This window comes from Pelobates fuscus, chromosome 7 (assembly GCF_036172605.1).
Source record: "Pelobates fuscus isolate aPelFus1 chromosome 7, aPelFus1.pri, whole genome shotgun sequence".
Taxonomy (NCBI): domain Eukaryota; kingdom Metazoa; phylum Chordata; class Amphibia; order Anura; family Pelobatidae; genus Pelobates; species Pelobates fuscus.
This window is the reverse complement of record NC_086323.1, coordinates 53,342,101-53,354,474: the sequence shown is the minus strand read 5'-3', so window position 1 is coordinate 53,354,474 and position 12,374 is coordinate 53,342,101. Positions and strand designations below refer to the sequence as shown.

Genomic DNA, 12,374 nt, shown 5'->3' with positions numbered 1-12,374 from the left:
GTTGGGGGGTGGGAGGGAGAGGGACCCTCCAGTGCCAGGAAAACGGATCGGTTTCCTGGCACTGGAGTTTCCCTTTAATATATTCAGTTATTGCCGTTTACTCTTTGGCGCTGTTCAGGTATACAAGTACAAAGTATGACCAATCTTATGTATATACGGATTCCCCTTTCTAGCCAAGCATTGACAATCTTCTGCCATAGCCCCCAGTCACTCCAGCAAAAAGGGATGTCTCAGCAACCACAATATCCCAAGGGCTTAAACTGCAGATAAGGATTATTAACCCCATCACTGCTGCATCTACAACTGCAGAATTCCCAGCTCTGAGGCAGCTTCGCCAAACTTTCCCAAATTTCTGCTATAATATCATAGAATTAGCATCTCATTTTCTCAAGCACAGCAGAAGATCACTCTCCTCGGGACATTGCAAATAAATTTAACTGACATTTGTATTAACAGGGTACCATAAGCAGCAAAAACAAGATTAGTTTAAAGGGACACTACAGACCCATAAAGCACTTCAGCTTGCTTTAAGCGCTTTATGTGTGAAGAGTGTGTACTCTTTCTTTCATTTTACAAAAAGTGCAGTTTTCAATTGAAATTGGCACTTTTATAAATCAGTCTTGTTATATCGCCCTGGCTGTCAGACAATTGGTCTGTTTAGCTCAGTGGAGTTAAACTGAAGAAGCAGGTAATTACTCTGAGCACCTGTCTTGCAAAGACAGGATTAAGTAGTATGTGATTGGACAGTCACAGAAAGCCTGTGCTGAGTTAGAAGGGGAGGGCTTCCAAAAAATTAGGCAGGATTCTGCAAGAAATTTTTAGAAATGGTGTGCCCAATTAATAAAGCAGTTTTAGTGCATACATCATGTCCCTGCAGTCTTCTTACTTACTTCTCTGCCGTTTATAAGTTAAATCTCTTTATTTATGCAGCCCTAGTTACACATGCCCTGCCGCCTGTGGCTTACACCTTAGGCTAAAGTAGTTTTGGTGCTTAGAGTATCAATTAAAGTTTTTGTTTTGTTTTTTTACTGACCAGTATAATGGGATTCAACACATCTAAACAAGAAGTACCCATACAGGTTGTGATAAGATGTTTAATTGTTTCAAAGTGACAATATTTTTTTTTACTTTTGAGCAACCAACCAGCAGTAGCCATGCCAAAGTAGATGGAAACCTACAAAAAAAAGGAAATAAAAACACCTGATTACTTTGGAAATAATGGGTAAAGTTTGAAAACCTTGCACTAAAACTTTTAACCCTTTCTGTACTACTGTCCGCATGCTGCTATGTGCTATTGGCCACTCAGCAATACATCCAAGGTCTGCATGCTGCACTCTAAAGCATTGACGCACATCTGAAACTACTGGCCAATTTTTCCCTGGAATAACTGCATTCTCAGTTTAAGCTCAACTATTAAAACTAGCTTAGGGGCTCTTTAAGGCTTAACAATTACTAACTTCTTACCATCACAAGTCTTTACTAAAAGACAAGGTTCCAATCTCAGTATAATTATTGCCCTTGTTGGTTTCATTATGTTATCTTTGATTGATTGTATCTTCAAGAATAAAAGAGCTGCAGTACAAAAGCAAGTTTAGAGTCATGTATAAAAAAATGCTATGCCACATAAAAAAGGACTGCAGCTTTTCTCTCAATGGACTAGTTCCTAGTCAAAGTAACAGAAAACAATGATATAACCAATCCCACTAACAAACAAAAAACTGCACATCTCACAACACATCATTAAGTAATTTGCGGCCCATTTTGCGAATATCATTCTCATCCCCTGATTTTCAAATATATTTTTAGCTAGAGACATGTAGTTTATCTGTTCAAAGCTTAAGTTATTTAAGAATGACATTACCGCACCATATACAGTCCTACCCCCATTGTTTGAATCATCTGTCACTTGAAGAATCCCATTAATCTGCATAAAAATAAAACTCCTTAAATTACTTATAATCCTTTCTTCTTTGATACATTAACCCCCCCCCCCCCCCCCCAAAAACATTTCACTATATTCTCCTGCCCAGACATGTAAAGATCATTAGTGACATTAGAAAATATGGTGTTTAATATAGGTTTTGTTTTTTTGACCACCAATGATATCAGTTTTATAGCATTTTTTATTTTTATTTTAAACTTGATCTTTTTTCCCCACTTTGACTAGAACCTTTGCACTAGTCCTGAACAAGCGATTTTCTATGAAGGGTGGGGGTGGGGGGTGGGGGGGGAGAATGGTTTAATTAGATTTTAAATCTCTGCCATCTGCTGACATGATTTCCTTTTTGCAGAATGACCATGTTGGACGTGCCAAGAGTACAAACACAAGACAAAGCTGTGTGGCACTGGCTGAACGAACCAAAACTGTATAAGTTATACAAGGCGTCAGATTCTGTTTATTGTCATTTGGAAGAGGAACTTAAGAATCACATTAGCAGATAATTTTTTTCACTTCCTTATTTATGTGTGAAAAGTCAATTGGACAATACACATTTCTTTTTATCTCTGTCAAAAACCATGTGCGGCATAAAAGGGAACATGAACTGAAATACTAATTAAACATTCTGTGGGGGAAAAAAATAGAAAATACGTACAAATTCAGAAACATTACACTTTTGTAGTAAAAGGAAAAAATAAAAATCACACGGCTAGCTTTACAAACATGCTTCTAAGATAAGCAGCCCAGGGATCTGTCATGGAAGTGGTAGCTGCCAAAAACTGCTCTGGCCTTGGACAGAGACTTAATCTTTCAACTTTTCTTGACTTCAATAAACAAAGCTGTGAGTTCGAGAACAGAACACACGTCCTATGAATTCATGACTAACGAGAATAAACTCCCAGCACAGAATTCCATTGGCTAAAAGCCATGAGGACTAGCTACTCAAACCACAAAAACATACAGTGACAAAGTAACTTGAAAAAGTAAAAAAAAAAAAAAAAACACAAAAGAGAAGAGGAAACAGACACTAACATCCAAAAGTATTGTTTGATCCCCACATTTAAATGCAATATAGGTACCATGACCACTACATGCTAACTTCGCGATTATGGTGCAATTATGCTGTCAGCACTGTCCCAAGGTTCTTGATCAAAATATTTCAATATTTTGGTCAAAAGAGTTTGACCAAAACCGAGGTTCTCGAGGCATCTGCAGCACACTCTCCTTCTTGACCTCTAACCATTGCTAAAGCAAAGTTGCAGTTCCGTATTAGCAATATCATTCTTGTTTATTTTGTAAAGCCATTAATTGGAGGAGAGAGTCAGGAGGAGAATTGCATGATTCATCAGCTAAGTGTGTGTCTGGCCACCATGCCTCTGGGAACCCCTGGTATAGACCAAGTACCAATGCAGAGCAGCCCTATAGTACCATAACCACTACACACAGTGGTTATGTTACCTAGACAACCCCTTTGAAGTTCCTGGAGTTCTACTACAGTAAATATGTTATCTGTTCATTATAATGTTCCTGCACAGTATCTCACAAATATACTTGTAAAGCTAGCAACAGCAAGAAATATGCAACTAGTGAATATTGCTAGATATACAGAAGGTTTGTGCATGTTAGCTGGTAACTAGGCTTCTTTCATGACTGACAATATTTATTTATTTTTTTAATGTCATATAACTTTGAATACTTGAAAATGGACAATATTTGTACCAATGATCAAAGCGAAGACATATATCTGTATCAAACCAAAATAAATATCTGGTGAAGAAAACAAAAAATTAGAATTTTTCAAAAATGCCTCTACATGGGATGAAAATGTAAGTAGAATATTATAAAAAGATTACACAAAACGGTACACAAAGAGGCGCATTTTTAATAATGTTACACATTACATGCTTGTGTATCTGTATCAAAGTGCTGCATAATTTTTGTGTTAGAAAAAAAACTATACCGTTAAAACCCATTACTTGATGCATTTTACATTACTATAAACTACCACAGAGCCATGTATATGTGTACTGTTTGACCTGTGCGTTCAACTTTATAACAGGTTATCAAGACAACGACAGAGCTTTAGATAAGAGATAGGAGGATGCACAGAAGAAGAGCATATACCTGCTTTGAAATGCATCTGTTATTAACTAATGTTAATGAGCACATTTAGCCACTTGAGGCAATTTGCTCATTCAGGTGATCAGTTACATTGTAGAGCTGGTGATGGACTATTCATGCAGCAGCAACATGGGAACTGTAGGTATTTGATGTTCTAGAACAAAACATATCAACTATATATTTTGCCTGCCAAATACATATCTAACATAAATTAGATTTGTTTCCAGTACCAATTGATTATGACAAAAACTGGGGATTCCACAGAAATCTTTTTTGGGGGTTTGGAGGCTGCACAAGAAACTTCCTCACACATGTTTCAGTATTTCTCAGTTTCAGGTTTACCCCTATTTATTCAATTATTTGCTTTTTGGGATTCTAATTTTCCCATTACTTTTGGTTCACAAAGTTGTCACTACCAAAGTGGTGAAAAATATGCACTAAAGTGTACTTCTCTCTGCACAAATGTGTGACAGTGAAGTAATGTGCAGAAAAACCAGGACAAACTCGAAAGTGAACGTGGTACTTTTTACCCATAATCCCCATAGTCTAACAAATAAATAAGTAAAAGTAAAGATTGTGCCAAGTATTGTAAATAATTAAAATTACTATCTTGAAAGTAGGCAATGTGGTTGCAGACCTCAAGTAGGGCACGATTAAATGAATTAAATAAAACAGATAATTCTATGGATCGGTGGTAGCCGACATGTTAAACACCATCTGAAGTACAATTCAATGATGTCCAGCCAGCCAAACATTCCTTTCCTAAATCAATGTTGTACAGCAGTAAAACAAATGTATACTTCAGAATACAATAGTATTAAAACATGCAGCCTTAGTTCATATGAAAAATATACACACACACACAAATGTTTCTAAAAGCCATGATTACAGGCTGCATATTCATTTTATAACCAATGTGACTAAAGTAAAAAATACAAAAAGTGACGAGATATTTTTTTCACCATATGATAGATTGTTTCCCAGTGCCAACAGTCCCAAATGGCTGCAGACCATCTGTGCCCCTAACTAGTGTCAAAGCAAATAGATATTAGACAAACTTGTAGGCAGACAGAAGGACTAACCAACTGTAATCTTCAGGACAAATGGTCCCCTGTCAAATCGGCTAAACAGAGGGAAACTCCATGGAACAGGTGGCCACCAGTTTAAAAGATTTCTCTCCATATTACACATTACACCAATCCATAGTACGCCATGGTTAAAACACACAGGGATGATTTTTCTAAATACAGTATTACATTTGAATGGGAAGCTTCATGGAGTTTGCAAAATATGCTTAAAAGGAACCCGATTTGCTAAAAAGGCGATGAAAACCAAAAAAGGAAGCTTACCCATAATGCATAGAGCAGATAAAAAGCCGTTTAGAAGAGTAGAATCTTAACAAGGACTGTGTATGCCAAGATAACAAACAATATCCTCTTTTCCATTGCTCACGAATTCAGAATTTGCAAGGATAATATTTATAAACAGTAATGAAATACATGTGGCACTGCAGCTGTTGTGGACTATGTTTCCCATGCTGCCCAGCCAGCCATGCTAATGTCCACAACAGATGTAAAGCCAAAAGGTTAATGCTCAAGTATCATGGGAAACATAGTCAACAACGGATGCAGATCCAAAAGGTTAGACATTACTGCCCTAAACTGGCCAATCATTTCAAAGACGAAAAAACAAAACAAACCCCATTATATAGATAAAAACAAGCAGCAAGAAATGTTTGACCAATTTTGTAGCAAGACAGATGTCAACTTGATTTTTTGTATTAGACACCAAAGTCGCTATGCATACATTTACAAATGATTATAAATAAAAAAAGCCACACAGAGGAACACAATTGCCAGACGGATGGCTCACAGAACTTTCAAGACTGCGCAAAGAAAACTTTATGGGATGGTCACTTTTGGACATAGCATTTCCATGACAAACTTTGAACGGCTTGTGTAACCTGTAGAAGGCAAATTGAGAGATTCAGAAGCCAAAATGAATGTATCAGTCAAAAAAGAGGTCTGTGAATTTCCAATAAGGAATTCCCAGAGTATACATCATTACTATATATTATTTATACAAACGTGTGTACAGAAACACCACAATGATGAAAACTTTACAGGAAGTAAAACTTTTTTTTTTCAACGCTACTATTGTTTATCCACAAACTGGTTATCACCAAAAAGCAACTTCGAGAAATCATTTTTAAATGACAAACACAACATTATAAAATTATCCTTACACACACATAGGAAAAACACGAAAAGTAGTATTTAATTTCTGCAACCATTAAAATAATGATGGTATAATAAAAGGTATTTACATACTGCAAAAAGACAATCATAAAAATATAATTAAATGATGAATCGAGAATATGCAAGAAAGTTAAATGACTCACTTGCCAACAAATAAAAATGAAAAATGAAACCATTAGAAACAATTTTCTTTAGCAGATTAAAGCAGCCAGTAGATCACCAGATGATAGAAGGGAGATATAATTTCCAAAACAAAGCACATGAGGAAAGCAGATCTTAGTGATAGTTTATGACACTGGGGAGGGACAGGGCTCCTAGCTTAGCATGCATTTGCTTTGACAGTCAACACATTTTGTAAACCAAATTTACAACAGTATCATCACACATGTACCAAACCAATTTAAAAGGGCCAATAAAAGCCCACCTCGCGTGTGTTTAATTCCCAGGAGCTCTTCCACAAAATGTTTGTACAGTGGGAGCAAAAACAAAGATCAGCCAACTGGAACTATAATACAATTTACACTCATTTTAAGCTAATCAAAAAAACTTTAACTTTCAATGTGTTGCTTACTGTAACCAGCAACCCACCCACCCACCCACAACTGGAAATTGTGTGCTTCCAAAACGCTTTATAAACTGTGCCCACCGACACAAAAACCTAACAGATTTGAAAATATATAGAACTATAAAAGTCCTGGCTGCTGCAGAACCTCTTGAGCACATGACCTGTCACTATCCCTCCTGGTTCCTGACACTGCCCTATAAGGGATCCTTTGTACTGTGGGGTTTATTTATGTATTCTAGATAATCCCAGCACTTTTACACAATCACAAGTGACCACCAACAGGCAGGACATAGAAACACAAAATAAAAATAAAAGGGGGACACACACACACAGAGCAAAGTGTTTGAATTAAAGCTTTTACGCTGCACACTTGGAACTTTCAATGACTTTTTATTAAGTCCATATAATGGGCCAGGCTTTGCATTATGTGTGGTTTTATTATTCCTATAATAAGGTGGGTGCCCAGGACAGGGGGTCATGGCAGTGATGGTCATGGCAGTGATGGTCATGGCAGTGATGGTCATGGCAGTGATGGTCATGGCAGTGATGGTCATGGCAGTGAGGGGGTTGATAGTGATGTAAATATGGTTTCTGATGCCAGGGTGGTCCCCCCTCAGGGCTGCTGGCACAATGCAGGACACTGAGCAGCCATGCTGTGTGATGGGATGGGATCAGATATCACTGGGTCTCTGTGAGATGAGCACACAGTCAGTCAGGGAGCCTCCATTAGGGTGCGTGCAGCTCAGGCAGTGTGGCTCCTTACCTGTCCGGTGCTGTGTGAGCCCCCCCCAGTCCCGGGGTCAGTGTGTACGCCGCTCCCCGTATCTCCGGCCCGCTGCTCGCTCTCTGTCGATCTATCCCTCCTCTCACTCACACTCTCTCTCATTCAGACGCCGGCTAGGGGCCGTGTGCGCCCCCGCCCGCCGGAGCTCAGACCTGCAGCAGCTGCTCACAGAGGAAGGAGGGGCGGGGCCGAGCCTACAGGGAGATAGGGGAAGCGCGGGATGTGCGCGTGCGCGTGCGCACTCACCGACGCTACAGCCGCTGCGGGGGAAAAGGGCAACAGATGGCACTAGCCACGACAGCCCCGCCCACCAACGCTGACAGTTAGCGCGCCTTGCAGGGGCGTGGCTTAGGTATTCACAAAAGGGGGCGCGGTCTCTTGTCAACCCTACATTGTGCTCGAGCGGTGTTCTCTGGCAGTTTAACGGTTTCAGTGTCGCGTGACAGTGCGAACAGAATGATGGAGGAGGAGGAGGAGGAGGAGGAGGAGGAGGAGGAGCGAGCGAGCGCTCCGCAGGCTTACAGCGCGCGCGGAACACATCCATGATGTCACCCAGGGTGTTATCGCTATATACAAGTAACCCTTTGAATTAACACATTGTGTGCCAGAAAATACACGATAGTATCCCCGAATGCAGACAAATGTGGGATTTTTAAACAACATGCTTGGCCAATTGCAGTCAGTTAAAGTAGTTCACTAAATACCACAAACAATCAAAATCACAATTATTATCGATATTCACACTAATATAACACAATAATATAGGGGTATAAAAAGCTACAACCCTCTGTTATAGATGCTTTAAAAAATAATAAAAGGCAGCACATTAGTCATTTTTGATTTATTAATATTTTATGCTTTGCCTCATTGTGATGTTCAGCCACATAATAAAAAGGGAACAAAGATATATTTAGCTCCTTATTTGTGTACCTTTTCCAAATCTTCATAAAATTATGTTTTCAAAGAATTTATAATTTTCTAGATCTGGCGCAAAGTGTGACTATTTACACCCCCTCCTTCTCCCCTTTCTTCAGACTCTTCAGCCCTCCTTCTGCTCCCCTCCCTGATGCTGCCTGCCAAAGCATGGCACAATGGCAAAACAATAAACACACACACACGTATGTCAAATCTCTACTCAATAGTATGCCCATGAAAGCACAGAAAGATTACAGTACAGTCTAAACACGTTTTTTAGACTTACCTTTATCTCCTGCTCTTTTTGTCTCTTCTTGTCTACTCAAGGCCACAAATTATTCTTCTTTTCTGTGCTCTTGGTCCGAATTGCTGACACAAAATGGTGGTAAAAGAAAATGGTAGTGTTTCTGGGAAAAAGTTCATAAAGACAGGAGATGTGCTTTCCATAGGGCCCAGATTTTAAAAATCCGAGCTATTTGCCACCAGACATATTGTTAAAAATTGTTGTCAGCACAAGGTTTAAGCAAAAATTGGACCCCCACATTATATTAAGGGATGATTTAATTCGTACATGCCGTGGTTGGGGGTATGTCTACTAAACAGTCACTACAAAGGCCCAAACCAAAATGACAGCCTGCAAAATAACAGCGGACTTGATCTCACCTGTAACCCCACCCATGGGCATTGGAAGGAGACTTTTAACCCCATGTTCAGCAGGTGAGGGCCACTTGTTAAACAGGGAGTTTGTGTTCCCCTGAGCCCATAGGCACTAGGTGGATATGCTATTGCTCACACTCCATCCATGGGTTTTGGTTGGGAGTATTAAATATGATAGGGCCTGGTGGCTAGGGGTCCCCTTGCACATGTGCAAGAGTACAGCACTGATGTGGGCTCCTGATTGATGAAGCACCAATAGCTGAAGATCGAAGATAGGGGTGCCTGCGATGGACAGCATCAAGTAAGTATAACACAACTCTACAGCAGGGGATACCATCTGGGAGAAGATTGCTTCCCAGACTAATCTCTTTGCTACACAATTTATTAATATCAATCCGGGTAGCTATGCAGTCAGGGAACATGCTTGGCATCCCATAGATGTCCCTGAACTGAAAAAATTCTGGGCTCTTACTATGCTCATGTGGATTATAAAGAAGCCATCAATTCATTCTTACTGGAGCACCAACCCTATCTGTTCTAGTCAAGTGTTCTCCCAAACCATGTCTAGAGCAAGATATGAGTTGCTGCTCCGATATTTACATTTTAATGACAATACCCTCTGTCATCCACGAGATCACCCCCAATATGATAGGCTTCATAAAATGCGCACACTGGTAGACCATCTTCAACACAAATTTTCTGAAGTTTATACCACCCAAATTTTTTTATAAATTGATGAATCCTTAATGAAATATAAAGGGAGATTAGGCTTCAAACAGTACATCCCCTCAAAGCGCTTTAGATATGGTGTAAAATTCTACAAGCTGTGCAAGAGCGAAAGTGGCTATAAATTTGCCTTTCGCGTATATGAGGGGTAAGACTTTCTGGGGACAAGTGAGAAAATTGTTTGGGACCTACTGATCCCCTTGTTCAATAAAGGTTACCACCTTTATGTGGACAATTTTTATAGCATTGCCCGTTTCTTTCAAACTCTTTATGGTTTGCAGATACTGGCCTTGCGGCACTGTGAGAAAAAATGCCAAAGATTTCCCTAGACCTCTCATAGAGGCCAAATAAAAAAAGGTAAATGCAAAGCTTGGCGCAAAGCTGAAGTGCTTGCAATAAAATTTAAGGACAGGAAGGAGGTTAACATGCTAACCACCATCCACGACAAAAGCATGTCAAACGTCACTGTCCGAGGCAGAGTACAGACCAAACCTGTATGCATCAGGGCTTATAACATGCACATGGGGGTGTTGATTTGGCTGATGAGCTGATGCAGCCATATCTTATCTTAAGAAAGACAAAAGACTGGGATGAAAAGGTGGCTATCTGATGCAAGTAGCAACACACAATTCATTTTTACTCTTTAAAAAAATGAATCCAGGAAAAACCACTATTCTCCAATTTCAGCTTAAGCTGCTTTCTACAATCATTTATAAAGATGGTCAAGTTCCAACAACCGTGCCAGAGGAGTCCAGAGTTGGTGCTACACATTTTATTTTTAAGATACCACCAACTGAAAAAAAGCCAATCCCCAGAAACATTGCAGAGTATGTTATAAAAAAGGGAAAAGGAGAGGCACTCATCGGACCGTCCTCCCTCCCGATATAAGCCCTACTCCCATCAACCTCCCTTTCCTTCTCCCTCCATCTTCTCTCTCTCTACTTCCCTATTCTTTCTCGAACCTTCGAGGAATCTCTCCCTTTTTCTTGTTCCTGAATTCTTACATATCGTGAACTATCTCTCATAGATGATTATAAGGGATCACTCGCAATTACCAGGGATATGGGGGGGTCTGCTGTACCGTTGTAGAAGCGAATGCGATTGTTCACGGCACCCCTAGTAGCTCGGAATTACGGATTGACACATGATGGTTCTTTGTTATATTTGATCATTTAAAAACACTTTGTGGGATGTAATGCGATACTCAAAAATGTGTCAGCACGACTCGAAATTACTGGCAACATCACACTATACGAGCACGGATCATGGATCGTGACATACTCGAAAACCACGTTTGCACGGATGTCGACGTCACGAAGTACCAATTCTTGGATGCATAGTTGTGTGCCGTATTTCTGGTTCTGTTTATTTGTATCTTATGTATCAGCTGTCTTGCAAAGCGAAAAATAAAGAATGTAAAAAAAAAAAAAGGGAAAAGGACAGACTTTTACTGTCCCGATTGCCCATCAAACACAGGACTGTGTATTGGAATATATTTTAAGCTCTACCACACAGAACATACCTTTTTGTAATTCTTGATCCTCAATTTTGTATTTATTTTTTGAAAGCGGCAAATTTTAGGTAGTCCGTTTCCTTCCCACAAATCTCCAGTTGGATTCTTTTTCTAGGAGTTAGTTTAGAGATTGCTGCTGAAAGGTGAATTTAATACCTGCACATTTGTTCGTTAAAACGTTTTCTGTCTGTAACATATAACCGGCTGGCCAAAATCTAAAAGCAATGTGTGCATAAAAAACAGAATAAAAAAATTACCACCACACACTTTCTCTGAATTTTGTAAGCAAAATGGTTGGGGGAAAGAAGTCAAAACACCCCATCTTCTATAACCTTGGATGTCTACTTTATAAAAAATATATAATTTCAAACCATAAATTCAGCTTGTGGGATGTAACAAATGCACCACAGGGGGGCGGGGCCAGGCTTCCATGCAGAGCAGACGTGCTGTGCTTGAGCTCCTAAGCGTTTTACTACATCTGATATCAGAGGTGATATCCCTCTGTTAAGGAACGACTACGTCCAAGCAAGGGCACTATCCGAGTCGGGGGACTCCTGCTGACTGTCCTGAAACTCGAACAGTGTTTCTACCCCATCGGAAACCGTGTCTATTGCAGCCTACTGGAGACGGAGCAGGGGAGAGACAGACAATCTCCTCACTTCATAGACCCCGGTTTGGCTCAGCTACACTCCTCCTTCTGGATCGGTGGGGGATATCCTGGACACACTGGAGTTAACTACCTTATCTACTCAGTACTTCACGTGGAAATAAGCAACACATAGCCCGCACTGTGTAATTAAGATGGCGACTGGGGGGGGCGTGGCTAGCTGAGCTACTGAGCGGTCGCACACTTGCAGAGCTCCCGCTCCTGAGGCCTAAAAATAGACTTTTCATAC

At 40.0% G+C, this 12,374-nt stretch overlaps 1 protein-coding gene across 6 annotated transcripts in view; it reads right to left on the bottom strand.

Annotated features, from left to right (window-relative positions):
- The window catches only part of RALGPS2 (Ral GEF with PH domain and SH3 binding motif 2), a 199,989-nt gene extending 192,150 nt beyond the window's left edge, over positions 1-7,839 (bottom strand). For 5 of the 6 annotated variants that reach the window (XM_063428270.1, XM_063428273.1, XM_063428272.1 and 2 more), the window contains exon 1: positions 7,647-7,839. The gene's annotated coding sequence lies outside the window, so the exon portion shown is untranslated. Of the gene's footprint in view, positions 1-6,461; positions 6,532-7,646 lie in introns of those variants that run through there. The other variant, XM_063428271.1, reaches the window with a different exon arrangement.
- Positions 7,840-12,374: the final 4,535 nt, after the last annotated feature.